A 22741-nucleotide genomic window follows, 5' to 3' on the forward strand; every position below is an offset into this window, starting at 1 on the left:
ATTTATTTGACTTAAATAGTAGAAGATAGTAGACCCAACTAAATGCAGCTCAAATGTTTTACAGTGTATGAAGTTAAAGTAAAGTTAGCAAGTTTCATCCAGGACTAAATAAAAGAGCTGAGTGGGTGGATGGTACTTGTCCACCCACTCGGCTTCACTTCCCCGTTGACGCTCCTGGTCTCCAGTGGTCCAGACATTCCCCGCGTCGTCCAAGAAATTAAAGCCTAATGTGCCACCCACGTTTCCACTGCTGGCCAAGCCTCCATGACGTACGACTGAGGCAGGGAGGGAGAAATTGTAAGTTCAATTCTTGGGACGAGGATCCAGTTGCCAAAAAAACTTCCTGCTGGTTTTGAAATGAAGGCGTCAGAATGTGGCACCTATAGCAGAATGACGCTCTGGACACAAGCCAGCAGGTGGAGATTCACATCAACAACTCAAATTTTCAACAAATGTGAATAGTGACTTCATTACAATCACTTGATTCACAAACTTAGTCACATCGTATTATTTACTCAAGCATTTATTTTGGTTAATATGATTATGTTTCCACTTACAGCTAATGGAAACAAGACGTTCATGATAAAGCATTACATCAAACCAATCAAATTACAGCACGGTCTGTTTAAAAAGTCGTTTTCAAAAGGTAATGTTACTCTGAGAAGTGAGCTTCATCAGAAAGTGTTTTCCAATTTACTGAGATTGGCCCGGCATTTAGAAATGTTGAGGATGCAGTTCACACGAAGTATCATGGAAAAAATAATAATTCACTGCTGCAATCAGCAGGAAGATAACGCAAAACCCTGCCAAGTATTTTTATCTAGATTTTAGTGCAAATATCTTAATACACTTTAAATAAGACCAAACTAACTTACAAGAGACATTTTAGCTTGATATAGGAGCTGGTTTTAAGTCATTAAATATTTATTTTTAAAAAGTTCTAGTTCTACTTGCAGATTTTTTCCACGTATAGGAGCATTCTTGTTACTAGTACTTTTTAAAATCAATATTAAGCTTGAAACAAGCTGCTGTGTCTTGATGAAAAGTAAGTTAGTTGTATCTTATTTCAAGTGAACTAAGATATTGGCACTAAAAACTAGATAAAATACTTTGGGAGGTTCTCCAGATATATATAACTGTAAAAACACAAACTTTTACCAAGTCAAGCTTGTAGTGCTCATAACTTAGTACACTTTAAATAAGATACAACTGACTTACAAGTAACGTTTTAGCAAGATATAGGAGCTTGTTTTAAGTCATTAATTCTTTAATATTGATTTTAAAAAGTTCTAGTTCCACTCAGAGATTTTTTATACTCCATGCAAGTTAAATAAATCTTCCAGTGGATGTAATACTTTTTAAAATCAATATTAAACAATTATTAACTTAAAACATGCTCCTATATCTTGTTGAAAAGTTAGCTGAGTCTTTTTTCAGGTGTATTACTATATAAGACAATAGGCAAAAGTTACATGGCAGAGTTTTGTGTTTAAAGCATTATAAGGTGAATTTGATTGGATGGAAACAGACTGCATGTGTCTGATTGATTTGATCTCATTGTATATTTATTAGGGCTGTTCCGATCAGATTTGTTTTGCTGCTGATTCCAGTACCGATCACCCATGAGGCTGATCACCGATCACTGCCGATCAACTGGAATGGCTGGTAATTTTTCGCTTTAGGTATAAATGATTCTATCGCAAAATGGAAAAATAATCTGGCAATAAATTCACCTAATTTAGACATAATAGACATATTTTAGTACATATCTAATATATATATATTTTTTAGTTACTATAGAACCTTACACTGCAGCTCGAAGACTTGAATAATTTTTCAGGTTATTTGTTTAGCTTTCTGACTGTGATGCTAATCCGGGTCAGAGCTGCTTTACCAGCCGCTCCGAATGTCCATTTTCCTGCATTCAATGTAGCCGAACTCCGTCAAGTGCTTGTTTTTTTAAATATCACATTAGATTCGTTGTGTTGATGCGTTTTGACTGCTTCACCTCCGAGGTAAATTTCCGCCGCAACACGCAAACTTCCCTGTTCTCTCAGAGCGTTAAAGTTCCTCATGACAGGATTTGTTGCTGCGCGTTTGCAGTGTGAAGGAAAGAGGAGACCAGCTGCACACGCAGGCTGCGAATGAGATACAGGTGATCGGTTTTGGTGATCAGCAACAATACGCTTTTTCCCAGAAATCGGCCGATTATGATCAGTGGCCGATCGATCAGCACACCTCTGATATTCATGTTTACGAGCTGTTTGTTTCTTAAAGTGCTCTGAGATGACAGGATCTGTGTTTGTGTCTGTGATGTCATGCAGTTTTCAACCTTAGCGGATGATAAATGAACCAAACCGTCTCATTTCAACTAAGAGGAGGAACGATGTTTTCTTTCTTCCTGGCAGATCAAAGTTGGTCTAAATGCTTCCCACCTCTTCAGGTTTGAAATAACTCAGCCGGGTTCAGTTAGCCGCTGTCCGTCAGTCTCTCTCCCTCTGCATCTTGTTGGGAGCTTTGTTAACAGGCGGCCTGACATTCCCACATTCCTGAATGTCAGCCTGGTGATGTCACATTTCCTGTTCCCACAGCCCAGGCCAGCTCTCCCTGTCAGGTGACTGATGAAACCAAACGCAGCCAGACAATCCCCCCTCCCGCTGCAGACGCCTCACCTGGTCTGCATTACGCTGGGCTTGTTTTAAGATCATTCATCACCGTGATGAGCAGCACTGGCAGGAAATTAAACTAGTTTTTGCTCTGCATCTCTGTCCAAACCAGGCTGCCGGTTAGTTTTAATGCTTGGAGCGAACATGAAGCCGTGGCGTGGTTCTTTACATGCATTAAGTGACTTCCAGCTCAAGTGTTTTTGACTTCACTGTGCAGCTTCAGCAGTAACTAGTTCAACAGTTTTCTTACATTATAGTTTTATGTTGTTGTGACGTTTTGTTTTTTAGATTGTGTTTGTTGGTTTTTATCAGTTAAATGTCATTTATTTATAGCAGTAGCTTTAGTTTGTCATACTGTGGTTAATTTTTAGGTGGAGAATTCAAAAAGTATTATAAATAATACGCAACGGAAGATACAGTTTAAAATAATATATTAGATTATTGTTGCATACAAACGCCTGTCTCCGGCGTTTTCTCACAAATTTAGCAATTTTTGCTGTTGCAGTTTCCGGACAAGTGTAATTTACCACCATGAGGAATCTGGAGTGCCGTAATTTGCTGCTCACATCACTTTGAAAGGCTAATAAATAGATTCATAAACACAAAAACGAAGAAGATCGTATCTGTAATTTCAGTATGTCTTAGGTGGTTTTACAAATACACAATTTTGTTCCTGTTGGTTACAGTTTTTCCCATTATTTACTGATTTTATTTATTTCAGTTAACGAAAATGTTTTCTCAGTTTCAGTTTTTATTCTGTCAGTTTTAGTTCACTGTGATAACTTTGCATCCAGCAAGCCTGTTCTTCCTGCCACCGTCGTGCTCCTATGAAAATAATCTGTTTGTAGGCGCATGACTTCACGATGGTTTTATTAGTTTTTTTGTAGATTTATTGTCACTTTTTGGAGCATAAATCTCCTTACTAGAGGCTGCTACTTGCAGTGGATGAGTGATGGAGCAGTCCTGCCTTCTTTTATTCAACTTATTGACAGTAATTTATTCATTGCTTCATTTCATTAGTGCCTCTTCCTCTTAATCTGTCACTGATGTCAAGTCCTTGCTTAGGATTCACAAATGACACTAATGTTTACGCTCCTGTTATACACTTCCTCCAACAGGGAGCCGGTTGAAAATGTTGCGTCCTCTAAAATCCACTCGCTTTAACCTTACAAGTCTGTACATTATTAATTCCTGTTAGATTAATGCCGTGCAGTCAGTCAGTAGGACGGAGCTGATCAGGAGAGGCTGCCAATAGTGAGGCATAAGCCTCGCTGACACACAGCCGTGATTACTGAAGGAGACGGCATGAACGCTCCAAAACGGCCCTTACTGCAAGCGATTCACACGACGCTGGGCATCAGAGCTGCTTATATTCAGGGTACAATACGAGCGTTTGGTTAACATTTCTTGTAGCGTTTGTAGTTCGTGATGCTCCAGTTAATCAGACAGTGGTAGAAATGAGCCATATTGATTATTGACTTCTTTTCTGTTCAGTAAAAAGCATGAAAACAAGAAAACTCCCACTTTTTATACTTTTCTACATGATCTTTGATGCTTATTTGGGTTTAGTTAAACTCCAGTAAGATTAGAGACATATGCTTTGATGGATGAACAGGGATAATCTTGTAATCTCTTCATTTTCAGAACTAATTCCTCCATCAAAAACGTGCTCTACCTTGTGTGATAAGCTGCTGCTACGCTGTTTCTGCATTTCTTAAAATGTATGTTACGTGGGTCTAAATGTGAAGAAATGAAAGGTTTTATATAAATTATTAAATCCAGTCACATCTGTGAGAGATATGTTCTGCTTTTGTTGTTTCTCTGTTTGGTATAGTGCATGTTCACCAGGATGAAGAGCGTAGAATGTGAATTGTTTTGCTCTGTAAGGACACAGTTCATTTCTTTTCACCTAAAGCCATCATCTGATTTTAATGAGTTTTCCCCAAATTTAAATGTTTACTGCCTGGATTTATTAGCAATATCATTAAAAAGATTTTACTGTGTTTTAGATGTAGACCAGATGCTGAATTAAGTGAATTAGAATATACCACAAAATATATATATATAAGAGAGATATTGAACATTTTTGTGGCTAATATTATAAAACAAGTTTCCATCTCCATGCGTTTAGATTATATTTATTTATGCTGCTGTTGTTTAACAAGACTTTGAAACTAAAATATTACATTTCTGTGCATTCTGCTCCATCATCACTGTATTTTGATCCTGTAAAATCTGAACTCGATGATAAATAAATGCTTCAAATCTTTTTCTTTCTGATGGTTGGATACAAAAAGCAGCAGCTCAGTCGCAATTTAAACTTTATACGACATAATTTAACCCCTTAACTGTCGTGACGATAGCTCTGTTTTAATTTCCCTCAAGGAAAGGTTGACCTTTGACCTCATGTCAGATAAGTGGGGGGGAAAAAATACTTGGATACAAACATCAGAGGGTGAAAGTTCAGAGCACAGCCTGTGATAATAAAAAAACAATATACTTTATTGATCCCCAAGGGGAAATTGATTATTTGTTTACAGGCTATGCCATCCGAAGTGTAAAATATTAGAATATCACCGTAAATAAAATAAAATAAAAATATATATACATAGCTGTGAGTAATTTAAAATACTAAATATAAAATACTAATAAATAATAAAATAATAACAAACAAGCACTTTGAAATATGTTAAATATTCACTGAATTAATCAAACTCACTCTTATAATATATAAGATATGATAAACTAATCTTCATCTGTGCAGACAGAGGGTCTGCATAGCGTAAGGTGAAGTAAAGTAAAACACCATTTTTAGGGCTTTGCTTCATTTTTTTAGTTTCATTTGCATAAATTCTGCAGTCGTGGTTCAAATAACTCCTTAATATTGTGTATCACATCTGCAACACATATTCTACTGCATTTATTTAATATGTTTAAAAAAAAAGTATAGTATAGTATCCCTCGCTGCAGTGATCAGGTTAAATTATTCATTATTATTTTACTCTGCCATAAAAACTCAAGGTTGCTATAGAGCAGTATTATGAGGGCTATTTTATATTTAAATTTATTTAAACTTCTAAATAGGTTTGAATATGTTAGACAGTCATCTGGAGCGCTTCAGAAACAAAATATTCAGTTCAGACCTGGAAGAAAATGAGAATCGATATCAATCCAGTTAAAGCCTGATTGGCGCATCTCTGATCCGAACGACTGATCATTTATTTTTGACCGTATTGTAACATCAGAGTGTTTCAGAGACGGAGCGAAACTTGTCAGGCTAAATAAAATAAGAAAAACTTTTTAAACCAGAGCTTTAGCATTGTCAAACAGAAACTTCACAATGTCACCCTCTCTGTATTCCCTAGAGACACAAATGTAAAGGATTTTAAACTAACTTTATTATAATCAGATTCATGAGAGGCTTTACTTTAAAAAAAGAAACCATCTCCAATTTAAAATCACAAGAAAGCTTTAGAATTAAAAAGCTACTTTAACCTCTCTTCTGTCATTGAAATGCAGCAAAATACAGTCATCCTGCACCGCATGGCGGAGGGTACCGCCGATGAAACCTTAAGAGACTGCACAAAGGCTTGCTGCTAGGCACAGATAGTCATTAAGTATTTCTCTAAAAAAACCCAATAATTATCTTTTCTCTGTACAAGAGGAGCTGCAGTGGCTCTAATGCTCTCCTCTGCAGAGTAATTGTAGAAAAGAATCCTCTCCCCATCTGGCCTGTGTTTGTCAGAGGCCCACTACTCTCATTACGCCATTGTGCACATGTACAGGGTCGGGAACATATTGCCAAACTGCAGGGCCAATATCCCATTCACTCTGCTTCTTTCTCTTTAACGCTCCCCAGAGACCGCCCGTCTTCCTGTTCTCTGTCCACATGCAGAGCAAGTCTGCTGGCCGTACCTCGAATCCCCCGCCTCTGGGCTGCCTCGGCCACGCCCCGTCTGAGGTCAGCGGTGTGTGGGACAGTGTGTCCAAACAATAGCCAGAGAGAGCCGGCCCCTCTCACCCCCAGTCTGTCTGTGTCATGGTGTGTTGAGGAGAGCGGTGAGAGAGACGCCGGGGAACCCAGGAAGTCATGATGAAAATAAGATTTAATGATAAACTGGGAGGAACAACAGAAAATAACTGGCAGCACAGGAACAGACACAGACGTGAGACACGACGACGATCCGACAAAGAACACTGACAACAGGTGGGACTAAATACACTGGGAGGGTAATCACAGGAACGACACACAGCTGGGATCAATCAAGACAGACTCAGGGGAAAACAGGACTAGACAGACAGAAACTACACAGAAAACACAGATCCTAACAGTCTGCCCCTCTCCTCCTCTCCCATTAAACTCCCTCCAGTATAAAGGACCAGTAGAAGCAGAGCCGGGTCTCCAGTAGCAGGTAGAAATCCTGTCCTTGGTGGGTGTCGGGATTCTGGCTTTGTTGTGTGCACGTTGTTACAATAATACTGGTAAAATCAAATTGTCCGGGAAAATAAAGGGATAAAAAGGATTTTATGGAGATATGCTAAATTTTTTTGGCATTTCACGCATGCAGCGAAATTCAAGTTGTAAAGGTGAAAGCAAACATGGCTGAACCGCCAGAAGAGTAAAGAATAAACTGTTAGTTTATAAATCGCTGAACGGTTTAGCACCATGATACATTAAAGATCTGCTGTTGTTGCATCAGCCTTCCAGAAAACTCAGGTCTCCTGGTTCTGCTTTGCATCCACAGAACCAGAACCAAACATGAATCTGGAACAAACTTCCAGAAAGCTGCAAAACAGCCGAAACACTGGTTTCCGTTACATCCAGACTAAAAACCCGCCTGGTTAGAGTTGCTTTTGAAACATAATAAATGAAACATTTTGATGGGTAACGACAACACCGACAAAATGTAATGTTTCAATTGTTGACTGTGTGACTCTTGCTTGACCAAAAGTTTCCATTTCTGAGTTTAGTTGCTCCGACAGCAGGGAGGACAGCTGAGCAGCACGTATCCACTTTCGTGTCCTTACAGGGCCAAAAGCAAGCCGGCTTGTTTCGTCTCAATTGCTCTGAAATCGTTCCAGGTTCCTCGTTCTCACCGGAAAGACTCTGATTTCAGGTTGCAGCTCTCAGAAAAGGTCAGAGGTTAAAGATAACAGCTGACCTCTTCGTGGCAGGGTTACAAGAAGGAAGAGCTCAGATTGTGTCATTTTAGGTGGCATCAAGCTGTTGTCCTCCTATGAAGAAAAAAACAAGACAGGGAGTGATGCAGTTAGCAGTTTCTGCTAAGATGCCATTTCACCAGACAGTAGCAGAGCTTTCATTACCAACGTGGTAAAAATGCTGCTAATGTCAAAGAAAAAAAACAAAACAATTTGCAGTGTTTTATAAGCCAGTCAGTAAGGTTGTATCAACCTTCCAAACCAGGATCAGGTCTTTTGGTTCTGGTCTGCTTTGCATCCCAGAACCAAACATGGAGAAGCAGCAACAAACTTTCAGAAAACTGCAAAACAGACGAAACACTGAGTTCCTTTACATCAAGCCTAAAAACCCAGCTGTTAGAGTTGCTCTCAAACCACATGTTTGATGTGTGCTGATGAGTTTGATGACGACGCTTTACAAAATGTAATGTTTGTCCAAACAGCGTCTTTATCACTTTTTATTTTTGTGTTTTTATGATGTGAAGCCCTGAAATGTGATATACAAATATATTTGATTAAATAAGAAACACAGCTAAAATCACAAGCGAATAAGTTTGTTCATGTAATAAGTCATTAAAATCAATGCCGCAGCATCATCCTCCTGCTACTTCCTGTTGTCTTCTCTTCGTCTTTTCCTCCAGCAGTAACTTCTGATTCTTGATCACATGACTTGTGGTGTGAAAAAAGTATTTCCATTGCAGTTTTGTGAAATGCATGTAATTCAATAAGGCTGAAAAACCACCTCATCATAGTGAAAACACTTTTTTTTAAAATCAAAAACATAATGTTTTTTTTTAATTATTTCTGTTTCCATTAAGCATTTATTTTTGTAATTTCAGTTTGCAGTTGTATGGTCAATAGAAACGCAGCTGTAGTGTGGATCTTTAGCAGACTTTCCTCAGGAGGAAAATTGCCCAGTCAATCTTTATTTGACCTCACTGAGCTGAAAGTTGCTCAGTGAGTCATTTCTAGAACGCTAACCATGACACAAAGCATCAAATTGCTTTGGGATAATAGCTTTCCTGTCAGTGAGACTGATGTATCTCTATATGCTAATTACATCCATGAAAGCCTGTCTTTTCCACTGGCACAGAGCAGTTTTTGGTTCCCAGATGAGTTTTTGACGAGAAATGATTTCCATAAATAGAGGCTTCCAGTTTTAGTCTATGACTCGAGTTAAGTGCACATCATGACAGCTGCTTTAATTGTCAGGGGATTTGGAATGACAGACAATGAATAGTGAAGATATTTTTGTCTGAAGAGAGAAGTAAAAGTTACTGATGTCACTGAATGGGCCTGAAGGTTGAGTAAACCAAAGGTCAAGGTCAAGTGACGTGTTTTATAAGCCAGTCAGTCTCACAACTCAAAGAAAGTTCATCTGTCTCTTGTATAAAGATAAATCAGAAGAATAAATTCTTTATTGTAGCATGAAGTTTAAAATGTATTTAGGATCAGTTAGGATAATTACACTTTAGATCATGAGAAAAATATGGAAGCTAGTGTCATAATTAGGATATGCTTTCTGATGCTGCATTTTTGTCAACACCTTTTAAAATTAACAAAAATAATTCACAGAATACTAGAAGATTGAGAGCCAGGTACAAAACTGCAAGAGTTTAAAATATTTCAGTAAGCACATATTTCTTTATTGTAATTTTTTGTTATTGTTTTTATTTAGTTTTATGATCTTATTCATCAGCTGCAAGTGGAAAATCACATTAATAGTCAGAAATAAAGGCTGGAAAACATGTAGTTGAAGCATATGATGCGGCGGTATCTGAAGTTTTTGCCCTGGCAAATTTAAACTACTGATGAGCCACAAAAATCCATTGAATCAAAATGCAATTCTTCTTTTTTTTTAGTTTAGTGCACCTGCTAAACAATAAACACCATTTCTATGAAATCTGTGTTTCATTAAAGACTCAAAACCTAAAAAAGCTTCAGATTGTTTCAATATTAAGAGAAAAACGGACCATTTCTAAATTTTTCTGGGGTCATCAATTGTTTTCTGTTTTGTTGACCAATTTTTTTGTCATTCTTGACGTCTGGTCAGGGCCCGATCAAAATCATTTCAGGGGCCAGTAATGGCCCCCAGGCCACACTTTAGACACCCCTAATGTAATGCATTTCACAGCTGTGAATAGAGTTACTGAAATAAATGAACATTAAATGATATTTTAATATGTTGAAATGACTGTTTAATCAAAAATTAAATCTATTTCTAGGCAAACTTTGATCTACTCTCCAAGATCTGCTGATTAGGGCTAAAATAAACTAAAGCAAATATAAAAACAAAGAAACCAATTAATGTGGTTAAACACATTTAATTCATGATTTACCAAGGATTTATTCTCACAGGTTGGTTTGGTTCACTTTTGACCTTTAAACTGCTATTTGTATTGGCTCAAGTTCTCTGTGTTTGATGTGAAAATTAAATTCTTAAACGTGTGACTAAAAAGCAAAAACAGAACAAACAGTTGAGAAATACTACGGTTTATTGGATGAAAAAAGAAAATGGAGATGTCAAAGGTTCAGATCTAACTGGTCTGAGAGCAAAGATCAGAATAAAGAGAGAAAACCGCTTTACTTTGATCAGAGATTAAAGGTTTGCATCTTTTAAAAAGGAGTTTCGGAGGTTATCACTAGTAATAGCAACCTGTTGAAAATACATGTTAGGAGAAGTGAAGCCGGCAGGAAGTCAGATGATTTAACCCACTTAAACAAAACCTCAAAATGGAATCGCTCCAATCAGTGTGATGAAATAATTAATAGTCTGCAATTTCAGTCCGCTAAGTTTCCAAACTCAGAGTTCAAACAGGCAATCATTCTACTGAATAAAAAGACAGACTTATTCTTAAATATCTAAACAATTACTTAACAGTTTGTTCACTGCAAAAACACAAAATCTGACCAAGTATTTGTCTAGTTTCTAGTGCAAATATCTTAATACACTTGAAATAAGACAAAATGAACTTACTAGATATTACAGCAAGATATAATAGGTTGATTTAAGTTAATAGTTCTTAAAAAGTTCTAGTTAAGCTGGCAGATTTGTTTTTCTTATAACATGGGACGTGTTATGTACATACAGATCATACATACAGGAAGCTGTTATTTCTCTCCTTTGAGCGAGCCTGTAATTTTGTTGTAATTTGCACTAACTATGACGATAAATGGTAATAAAACTGCTCAAATCTTACGTGCAAAGTAATTAAATTGCACTTTATCATTTGAAAACTTTAATCTGACACCTCTTTGGACCAGCCGACTCATAAAACATGATAACAGGGTCCCTGATTGGTGGATGCTCTTAGTTGAAGTTATAAAGTTGCATTTCCTTAAACAAGACTGTAATTTATTTTAAAAGAAGCAACAAAATGACCCAAACTGTAAAAGTTCAAACAATTTCAGAGCAAATTAGCTATCAAGGACATAAAAACATGTATAATTTGAAGAACCTGGGAGGCCTTGAATAAGAGCTTATTTTGCTTCGACCTGCAATCCAGCAAGGACATTTTAAAGAGTCCCGGAAAAACACAGAGATTGTAGATGAAAAGGTCAAATCTGATGAACGTTACCTCTGAGTCACCACTTTCTGCAAAGGATCAGGCAGCAGCTTCAAAAGGAAGAAATGAGCCGAATCAAAGGATTTAACTCCAGCCGGGCTGATTGAGAGGTCTGCTGGATGTACAGGTATCTCAGTGACGCCTCGCACAGCAGACTGGAATGTGTGCAGGGTGTTCCTCATGTCTCCATTAATTACACTCGTTTAGGGGGGAAGAGATTTGCTGTACAGGGGTTAGCGTGATTCTCCCAAGAGGAGCTTTTCAGAGCCACTGTTTGAATGCAGCTATCTCTTCTTCACAACAGGAGACGCAGATAATGATCACATTTCTTCTGCCATGCCGCCATTCATCACATCTAACGCGTTGTTTTCACCTGAAGTCATCCAAATCCCTGTCGAGTCCAAACTTCTGCTCTCAGAAAGAGACGAGCAGACAGACAGCGAACCAGACACATCCTGGTTGCCTTCACAACAGTCTTGGCTGATCCTATTAAAATGCCTCATTGCTTTAACAGCAGAGACTTTTTATCGCCGCTGTATATTGTTGCCGCGGTTGCAGTGTAAATCCGTTCCCCCCAAGGAGAAAAAGGATGAGGAGTGGAGGAAAATAAGTTTTGAGGAAGCGCAGGGCTCCCTCTCTGTATACAGAGGATGCAAAGCGTGACATTCCCGCAGAGCTGACGATAAGCAGGAGACTCCTCTGCTTTTCTAAATCATCGGCTTCACGCTGGCCTCTGACAAGACTGATTGGCAGAAAACACGCAAAACATTGTCAGGATGCTGTGCCCATATTATACATCCACAATCCATAAATGGCAACAATGTCCAAGTTCAATACAGAGAGTCAAATCTCTTGGTGCAGGAGGATGCTATTCAGTTATTTTGTTTATGTCATAACCAGTTGTTTATTTATTCTGCTTTTGTACGATAATGATGTGAAACTCCATTAGGATTAGAGTGTTGATGAAGCATCAGAAAATCGATAATAGCTTAGCTTGGTTTGAATCTTAAAAATATTACCTCTATATTACATCTATTTATAATTACTTTGTAGCTTTTTCAATAAAAACAAAACAAACTAATTATCCTTTATGACAATTGAGGTGTTTTCACACCTCAGGTGTTTAGTCCCTTTAAGACGAACTAAGGTTCATGTCCTTCTTTGCTTGTATAGATTTGAACACCAGGTCACTGTTCATATACGCAGTTAATACATAGTTCATGTGACATCACACTTCCGGGAGCTTTGTAGCTGACAGCCATCTTGGTAGGCAGTCATAACCAACTGTCATGACATTTGCCATGGAGTTGTTATGACAACAATGAACAATCCACAAGCTGTGGACTAGCTCTTTTCTTCTTCCTATCTAACTTACATTATAAATACATTACAACTGTTACATAATTAACATTTTAAGTACTCTTCCCATCTCTGTGTTAATACCAAGATAAATATCAGTGATATTTACTGCAGTACGTACTGCCAAACCATTGAAATTAGCTTAGCTAATGTAGTAGCTTTTAGCTGCAAGCTAAGACAAACATGGCCTACGTGTTAGTACTTACTTTGCCAGTCACCAGAACCGTGTCGTTCACGTGAAGAGTTCAAACGTCCTCTACAAAACATCGATCCAGAGGCGTCTATGGATTTCAGGTCATGAAGCTCCTCCATGGTTTCACACTTCTTCGTGTTCACTAGTCGGAGATTGAACGCAGCTTGTTCACTTCATCTGACATGTTTTCATTCTCCGTCTCATATGGGTTGATCCCGACAGCAGCCATTTTGTTGATGTATAGTTCTCTTGCACATTGGTCAAAAGTGTCAATATATTTCCTTTTTGTTGGTCTCAAAGCTGTGGTTCATCTATGGTTTGTGCTGCACTCCCCTACCAAGATGGCGGATCACTTCCGGTTCAGACTTGTGGGAACTATAAATTTTCTTCCCACTGTTGACATCTTAGTGACTTTATTGCTACATTTTGCGACTTTTCTGACCCCTTTAGAAACTTAGGAGGTTGTGAGCTATAAAAAAAATTGATATCAACCAAATTCAGAATCGGCAGCTCAAGCTTTTTAAGGATTGGTGATTGGCTTAAAAACTGTAGTGGGTGCACTTCTAGTTGATGGCAATGTCACATGCTTTGTTATTTTAGTAGTTTCAAGTTTAAATTTTGGAAGCAAATTTCAAAAAGGTAGAGAAAAAAATTCTGTTAAAGAAAAGTCAGGGCTGATGTTTGCAGTAATAGAGCGGGTTCTCCAGGGTTTGGTATCCGACCCTCGGACCTTTGCTGCATGTCTGTCCCTTGTCTTGCTGCTCATCTAATGCCTGATTGCTTTTGGCCTCTAGTGCAACCACACAAAAACCCTGGAGGAGTCTAACTGAAGCTTTAAATCACATCATGGTCACTTTTAAGTCAAACTTTAATGATATTAGCAGAAGAGTTAAGTTTGTTTAAAGTTGGACTGACTAGTTTTGTGTTTATTTTGTTTTTGCTTGTGTGTGTACATCAAGAAAGGGACCTTTTCATGCCAAAGCTTTTTATTGTTTAATAAAAGGCCCAGAGAGAGACATTAAAGAATGAAAAACTTAACCATCAAAGTCTGCGTTTACTACAGAATAATTGTGTTTTACCTGCTGTTGGTTCTTCACGCTGTTGCAGAGGAGAACAGATGGCTCACACTGCCACATACCTCTCTGTTTACTTTCTGATGGGCATTCCTCTGAGCACCTCTGCTTCCAATTAGTCTGAATAAATAGATCCAGTCTTCATTCTCATCATTTGGAAGAACATGAAGTTCACAAACAAGATTACGCACTCCTGATGAAGCACTGCTTGAAAGCTTGGGAGAACTTTATGCTGCTTTGTTTTAGCAATCTATTCTATCAGCCTGCCTATATTTTAGGAATATTAAAGGGAGAATACAATGCAAATATTTAATGAAGCATTTCTGTTGTATTTTCAGACCCCTGAAAGCCTATGTACTCGCCCCATCCTATTAAATATTTGTTGTTTGCAGCCTGGAGGCGTTAGTGTTAAACCATTTCTCTCTGTTTCCTCCTGGTGAGGAGCTCCATACACTAATATTTATCTTGTTCCCAATTACTGCATAAAGCATTCACAGCCATATATACAAACGTTTCATAGCTAAAATGTCTCTGTATATCCACTCCAGAGTATTGTCTGCAGTAAGTTTTGCCTCTAACCATAAGAGCATCTGGATCCCCAAAGCATATTTTTCTCCAGGCTTCTGGTCTTTTTAGATGCTTTTTTGTGACTTCCTATTTTAGTGGAGCCAGTTCAAAATATCATCTTTATCACAAGCCTCTCTTAGCTAGAAAGCAGGCAGATCAATGGTTGGAGTAATTGCTTTCTTTATGTAAGAAGCATCTGCTTTCAGCAGCAATTTTCCACATAAAATGATCTGATTAGAAACACATGCTAATATCCTCTCTGGCAATTAATTACATTCATTTTCATACTTAATGATTAGAGTAGATCGGCATTTTCAAAAAATAACTACAAATCTATTTTAACAGACGGAATAATTTTCTGAGAATTATAATAAATGTGTGCAAATGTTCCCCAGTGTAGCTAACTGTGGAATATTTAGTCACTGAATTAAAAAGGATTAAAAATTAGATGTTTTTCTTACTTTCTATTTATATCCAACTGAGCTGTGTGTAATTTACATTTAAAGGGACAGAGTAAACCAGGATTACAGAAAACAGCATTATTTATCCCACCAGGCTATTGGTGACATCACATATTTTAGTGTTAACAAAATTTATGTTCATAAATAGCAGTTATACAAATGAATCTTTTGAAGCTTTATTCATGTTTTTCTTCACAAATGGCTGCTCTCCTTGGCAAAAGCAGCTAAATTCTACCATTGTTTTTTATTTTTAAGCAGTTATGAGGAATAGTAGTGAAACCTTAAACTGCTGCAGCGCCAGTTACTCAGCAGGTTGTTGCTAGGTAACCAAAGAGTGAGTTGCTAGGTAACCAAAGAGTGAGTGAGTTAGTTGATTCCACCAATCTTGGTTGGCTGCTCATGAGAATTGAGTGTCTAGTCTTTCCTCAGCCTACATCCCCCAGAATGCTGTGTGGTTCTGTGAAATTATAGGAAATTCTATCAGACAAGTTATCTATTGATCAAGTGTCTATCACAATATATATTATTAATTTAATGTCCAGCCTTAGTCTGGTGCAATATTCTAATTCTAAATGTCATGTTTTATTTATAAACCATCATATTTAACTGAAATCATGGCTTTCAGAGAACCATCTGTGTGTAATTAATCTAAATAATGTGTTCCACTTAGTGTTAAAGTGCCTGAAATAAATAGGCTTTTCAACACCATTCTAATTTATTCAGTGGTTCTGTATAATCCAAACTGTAAAAGATATAAAAATGATTTGTTTTCAGAGTATTTGAACAAAATTACACCTTAAAGTCCTACCCTTAATTTTTTATTTGCCTGTTTTGCTGTCTGGGATCATTATATATTCTGTTACTGGCTGCCACATTGAGCAATGATGACAGCTCTGACGACTGGACATAAACGATGAAATCTTCTGCTGTCCCCACTGAGCAATCAGTTTCATTCACATTAGCTGCTATTACTTCAAGTTGTGCTTTTTTTTATTTTTTGGGAGAGGCTTTCAGATTCAGGGGTTTCCCACAGACTCCCATAATTAACCGCAGCCAGAGACTCACTGAGTCTCTCTGTCCAGGAATGTGCTCTCAAACCCCCAAATATGCCGCTGTTCCATCCCTGCTGCAAAAGTAGAAACACTGGAAACTCTAATGGACACGTAAAGCCTCTACGGTAGAGTCTTCCATCCATTTTGTCCTCTATGGAGGGCTAAAAAAACTTCTGCATATTTCACTAAAACAAGTTCTGGCTATTAAAGCTGCAGTATGTAACTTTTATTAAAATGTTTTTTTGACATATTTGTTGAAACTGACACTAACTATAAACAACCAATCAGAGCCAGGAGGGGGATCTTAGCTGCAGCTAGCACAGCTGTGAACACTCAGGCTAGTTAGCATAGCCACCAAATAAAGGTGGATAAATGGTTTTGCTGTAACAGTGAGTTGTTTAAATCTGGACTAAAATCCCACCTGTTTAGTTGCTTTTCAGCTGTAATACATAAAAAATTGACCAACATTTTGATGTATGGAACTTGGCAAATTGTAATGTTTACTGGTTTTCTCATTTGTTGGCTTTGTGACTTTGTATTTTTATGTATTTATGATGTAAAGCACTTTGAAATGTTGCTGAAATGAAATCTGCCATACAGTTGAACTTGATTGACTGTTTCTCTGCCATTAGCACATTGAGCAGCGAGTACTTGAGTTTGATTGACAGCGGTAAGACTTTCATCCTGGCTCTGATTGGTTGCTTTTGGTCGGGAGCGGAGGATTTTTGTAGTCAGCAGTAGCAGCTCAGGGAGGAGGTGGAGGAGATCGATCTTTTCACAGATTATCTGTCTCATAGCATACTGCCACGACATGGTGACAGTTTTAACAAACATGTAAAAACAAAAAACATTCTTTATACAACTTACATACTGCAGCTTTAACGTTACATAAGTAATGTACAGGAAATATAAAAGAGTCCATTTGAGTTTGACGTGAATCACTGGGCTGCAGACTTTCCACCACTTTGCTGTCCACCCCGAAGCTCCTAAAGTAAAACACAGAAGAAACAAGAATTAAGCAACGACAAGAGGATGTATGTTAAGAGGCTTTGTGAGATAAGGCTGTCAGATTCGAGGATTGGAGAGAGGGAGTCTTTAGACCGGCCTCCATTATTAGATTCTGTGTGCAGCCGAATTGATTTTAGAGGTCAGTCCATAAAGCACACTGCCTCAACGCTGTGCTAACAGTGGCATCATTATGGTGTTATTAGTGAAGGAGGGGCTGTGAGAGTGCTTTACAGATGTGTGACACACAGTAGCTGTAGAAAGGGAGAGGAGAGGTGAGCTGCTGGTCACAACACTTGTGTCACGCTCCTGTGGGCCAATTACACAGAGAGGCTGCCTGAACACTGCTGGTCTTCTTTTATCTTTGTCTTAATTCAGCAGGAAAATTACTTTCCACACCGTTGACCGAGCTCAGGAATGTGCATTTTAGCTGAAGTAGATGTCTGATTATGAAGTGAAGGGGTAAGATTCAACAAACAGCTTTGATCATCTCACTTACCACTATGCTTTATACTTTTCATGGTATTTCAGTGAGAACCCTTTGAGGGTTGAAAATCGCTTTAACAGGGTTTTTACCTTATATGTGAGGTTTGTCAAATTGGTTTATTTATTCATCAAATTAATTTTGTTGAGCCAAAAAGTTATTTTCTCCTGACATTCAGCTTCTGTTACGCTGCTGCTGCTGCTCTCGACACAGTTGGTGGTTACCGTAGCAACCAGTAACTGACAACTCTGCCCCCCCTTTTGTTTTTCTGTTGCTGTTTGTAACGGTAGGGCTGAAGCTGCTGGCCTGATGGTGACCACCAGCCTGATTTTCTCTCTTGTTAGAATAAATACAGTGAACCTGAGTGTGTTTGTCCTGAAATTAACCTTCAGACAAAAAACAGCTGTGGCACTGAAGGTGTCAGTTTAACAAAAGAACAGCCCGGTGTTACTCTATGAAGAGAAATAAAAAAACTAAACGAGAGAACATGAAGCTAACAACAGGAATAACTGGAAAAAATGATGAAGAAAATCATTTTTAATAATTTAAAAATATGGGGAAATTTGTTTTTGTCTGGTTCTGGTTGTCACTAACTGCATCTCCACGCATTTTGCACAAATCGATATTAAAATAAATTTGCTTAATGGAAACACATTTGTATCGAAATTGGTACATTTCACAAAACTACAATGGAAACACTTTTTTTCACATTATGCGAGTCTTGTGAGCAACAACCGGATGTTACTACTGGTGGAAAAGACAGTGAAGACGACGGGAAGTGGCAGGAGGATTATGGCATGTTTTTTAATGACTTATCACATGGACAAACTCATTCACATTCGATTTTAGTTACGTTCTTATTTTATGGAAACACAACAATTGTGAAATAGTGTTTTTCCGACTTTAACCGAATATCGACAGCATTTTGTGGACGTCATCAGATTCTTTTCCAGATGTTTGTCAGATGTTAAACATTTACACCACAGTGAAATTTTACCTTGTAAACAAGTGCAAACATGCAAAAGGGACACCTTGCTGTTAATGATGTCAGCCATGTGGAATATACTTGATTTTTTTTTTTTTTTTCCCAAAAAAATAACAGCATGAACACCAATTCTGTTGTGTTTTCACTGAATGCTCCATCTGGATTCAATTAGCATTCCTGGTATACACCCCAGAGCTCAAGTGGCCATTAATTCCTGTTAATCGATGCAACTTTGTTCCTTATTACTCATATTTTGACCTTTCAACAAGTTAACACAAACGCTGCGGGGAATTACCGTGGCCTTCTGTCACACTGCGCTGCCTTTATAAATAAATGAAAATATGAATGAGTAGCCAGAGATGAGAGCAGTAATTATTAAGGCTGGATTCACTGTAACAGGCTGAAAGCAGAAGGTAACGCTGATTATGACTCCTCTTTTGAAGCAGAAATGACCATAAGGCGCTTCTTTTGAAAGTAAAATGTTTTGTTCCCGTTCTCATCCCTTCTCTTTTAATGTGTTGTGGTGGGAAAAACATCTTTCCGCTCGCCTGCAGCTCTGCTGACAACAGGGGAATTCCAAACATCTCACAGCTTAGTAGAAATCTTCTCCGATGTTGAAGTTTCATGTTTACATTGTTTGAAGTAAGTTTTGAAAGAAGGAATGCGAGTATTTGGCTCGTTCCAGATCCATCTCGGACAGATAAACTGTTTGGACATCTTAAAAAGCTTTTACAAATAAATACACCGAGTCTTTGACATGAGCTCACCTCGTCGTACCACAACATCCAAGGGTTGCGCAGGTCGTAGAGGGCTTGCTCTCTCAATGTTGTTTTCCTACAGTTTCCTGTTACATTAGAGAGGGACTGTGTCTTTCTTAGTTTCTGTGTTAAATATGTCATAAAAAATGTCCAAAATGATTCCTAATATATTTCAGGAACAACACTGCAAAAACACAAAATCTTAGAGTACGTTTGGTCAAGCTTTCTAAGGCAAAAATGTTGAAATAAGGTGAAATCAACTTAGAAGTAACTTTTCAGCAAGAAGTAGATGCTTGTTTTACGTAAATTATTCCTTAGTGTTTAAAAAAAGAAAGTATTAGTTCCACTGCCACTTTTAATATGAGAAAAATGTCTTATTAGTGAAACAATCTTGTAATTTTTCATGAATATTAAGGGACTGTTGACTTAAAACAATCTTCTATTTCTTGCTGAAACTTTTAAGTTACTTTTGTTTATGTCAAGTATATCAAATTTTTTTGCACTAGACACTAGGCCAAAAATACTTGGTAAAATGTTGTGTTTTTGCAGTAAAAAACACTGCTAAAGTGAGAGCATTCTTTTGGCCGTCGCCTCACTTTTTTGCAGTGAGAAAAATACAAAGCAAGACCAAAACACGAAAAACTGTGAGGATGTCAACAAGAAAAACAGAAACTGAAAGTTTAAAGCAGGAATAATTATCTGAAGGGGTAAAATTCAGAGATGCTTAATAGACAATCAAGATGAAGGCCAGCAGATGAGTGTGAGAGTCGGGTAATGAGTATGTGAGGGGGCGACTCCCCCAGACTTTAATTGGTTTGAATGAGCTGCCAGGAGTGGCTCTTCCATCAGGCTGAGGATGAGCAGACTGTCAGGTGACGGGTCAAAACTAATTGGTTCTTTCCTTCAGGCGCGACTCCTGTCCGTCCTTGTGCAGCTAAACACTGGCTGTGCTGTTTGCTGAGTGAGCTCTTACAAACATGACGCCTTGATGTGTGGATCTTTATTTTACCGTCCAAAAACAGAGCTCAGCCTCTCATTATAGGCTTAAGTGTCATTCATTGGTCTTTTTAAATGATTTGGGGTTTTCAATGCTATGCAAAATAAACTTTGTACAGAAATGTGCTGCACATGTGCATTCAACACCCTTTACTCTGATGCCCCCAAAAAATCCAGTGCAACCAACTGCCTTCAGAAATAATCTTATCAGGAAATGGTTCACCTGCTTATAGTTTAGTATGAATTCAGCTGTTCTTTGAAGGTCTCTAAGATTTGTAGAGAATATTAATGAACAACATGATGAAGATGAAGGAACAAAGGCGAACAGAGGTAAAGCTGTGAAAGAACTTAAAGTAAACATCCTGTGTGTATGCCTGTGTGCGTCTGAGGGGGTCGTTGCACGAACACCCTAAGCAGAAATGTTATTGGTTGGTTTTCTTTTGGTGGCTTGTGCTTTTTTTCATAAGCTAAATGTGACTGTATGGGGAAGCAAACAAACCTTCATCCCTTGAACAGGTTAAGCCAGGTATATGGACTATCCAAAACATTACATTTCATTACATTTTTACACAAAATTGTTCTTTTAGTCTGGTCATTTCTGCCCGTTTTGAGCTCCTTTCAGAATTACCTGTTTTCGGGCGTCTTGTCACTTTAAATCCAAATAAGCTACTGCTGACCACACCCCCCAACTCAGTGTTTACACTCACACATGAAAATGGCTGCAAATGATGTGCAATTATACAACCACACATCTTTGAAAGACAGAAGTAGAGCCTCCTGCACAACAAACAGGAATGTGGTTTCTGGATGGTAAGTCAACAACAAAAGGGTTGTTCTTCCAGCAGCCATTGTACATCACACACAGTGGTAAAACCAACAAACCAAATGTGCTGGAGCTTTGCTTGGGTTGCTGGGTAAACAGCACAGTGTCCCTCAAACGTGACTTACCAATTGGGAGTCTTTGGAAACAAATTTTCCAGCCACCATAAAACATTAACTTATTCCCAAAAAACATCTGGGTGTTTTTTTAGGCACTTGTTTGTTTTTAGAAGCAGTTGAGACCCAAATGGAAACTTAAAAATGTGCAGAATATGAATTTTGCATAATAGGTTTCCTTTAAATGGTCAAATCTTAAGGAAATGTTTTCCAGAAAGAGTAGAAATGAAGCAAATGTTGTCAGTTCACATACTTATCTTTTGAAAGTCACATAGACTTGTGTGGGCTAGATGCGCTGTTCCTGTGGGCCACGCGCCTCGCACTCGGCCTACTTGTTTGGCTTCGGTACGCTGATGGTTTTTGTGCGTACCCTCCGATAGTATCCTGCAGGTGTTACTGGTCACACACACTTCCTTTCGACAGAACAAGTTCACGACCGAGACGAAAGTAGTAACACTTTCGTCTCGGTCGTGAGCTTGTTCTGTCCTGTTCATGCCGCAGTCCAAAAAGCCCATGGAAATTATAGTACTTATTTGGCCTAACTTCATTTATATGTAGATTTTTAAAACCTTGTCACTCGTCTCCTGACGTCCACCTTGGCTCCTGTCAAATCTGTCACATCATGTAGAACGAGCTGTGTGTATAACATATAAAGCTTGGAGAAACACAGACTTTCTACTCCGTCGCTGGAACAAATTAGTGCTGATTTAAGAGTAAAAACCTTGGCACGTGGCTAAAGCCTGAGTGCCAAAAGCAGCTTGAGTAAATTGTGCATGAATGGTGGAAGTCGTGTGCTGGAGACATTTTCTTTGTTATTCAAAGGTGAAGACTTGGGAACATTTTTGAGCTGTCAGCTGAAAACGTACATTATTGGATTGAGCTGAAAAATGAGCCCTAAGGAAGGAAATGGATGTTGCTTAAATGGCAGTAAATGGGGCAAAGTGGGTATACTGTCATTTGAACAGAGTACAAGGAAGAATTGTGTTCAGAAAAAAAGTCCTGGTGAATAACAGACACCAGCAGTGTTTCCATTACAAACGTGTGCAAATCTGTCTATAGTCTGCTTAATAAATAAGAAATTAAATTAAAATTACTCGTGAATATTCTTGTTCAAGTCATTAGAAATCATGGCAGCTTACTTGAGCAGGTTGTTGCTAGGTAACCAGTTACATCAGATATACTCAAAACTCAGCCATGACACTAGCTGAGTTATGAGCCAGTTATGGCTGTTAGATGCTCTCAGCATCTAACAGCCAATGAGAGGAGATGTTGGTGTCTCGTTCAGGCGTTGGAGCGACAAACCCCTCATACTTGGGAGCTGCTACCTAGGCTGCGTTTTGGGGAAATTTTAGTCGAGGATTTTACAGAAGAGCTTTAGATTCAACACATTCGAATGACACATAACTTTTATGAATTGTGTGATACTGTTTATAAAAAATAC

General features: G+C 38.2%; 1 protein-coding gene across 8 annotated transcripts in view; it reads left to right on the forward strand.

Moving 5' to 3' along the window:
* kaznb (kazrin, periplakin interacting protein b) overlaps window positions 1-22741 on the forward strand; it is a 165425-nt gene that overhangs the window by 72354 nt on the left and 70330 nt on the right. The gene's annotated exons all lie outside the window — the stretch shown is intronic.

Source organism: Poecilia formosa, unplaced genomic scaffold, assembly GCF_000485575.1.
Source record: "Poecilia formosa unplaced genomic scaffold, Poecilia_formosa-5.1.2 Scaffold2, whole genome shotgun sequence".
NCBI classification, from domain to species: Eukaryota; Metazoa; Chordata; class Actinopteri; order Cyprinodontiformes; family Poeciliidae; genus Poecilia; species Poecilia formosa.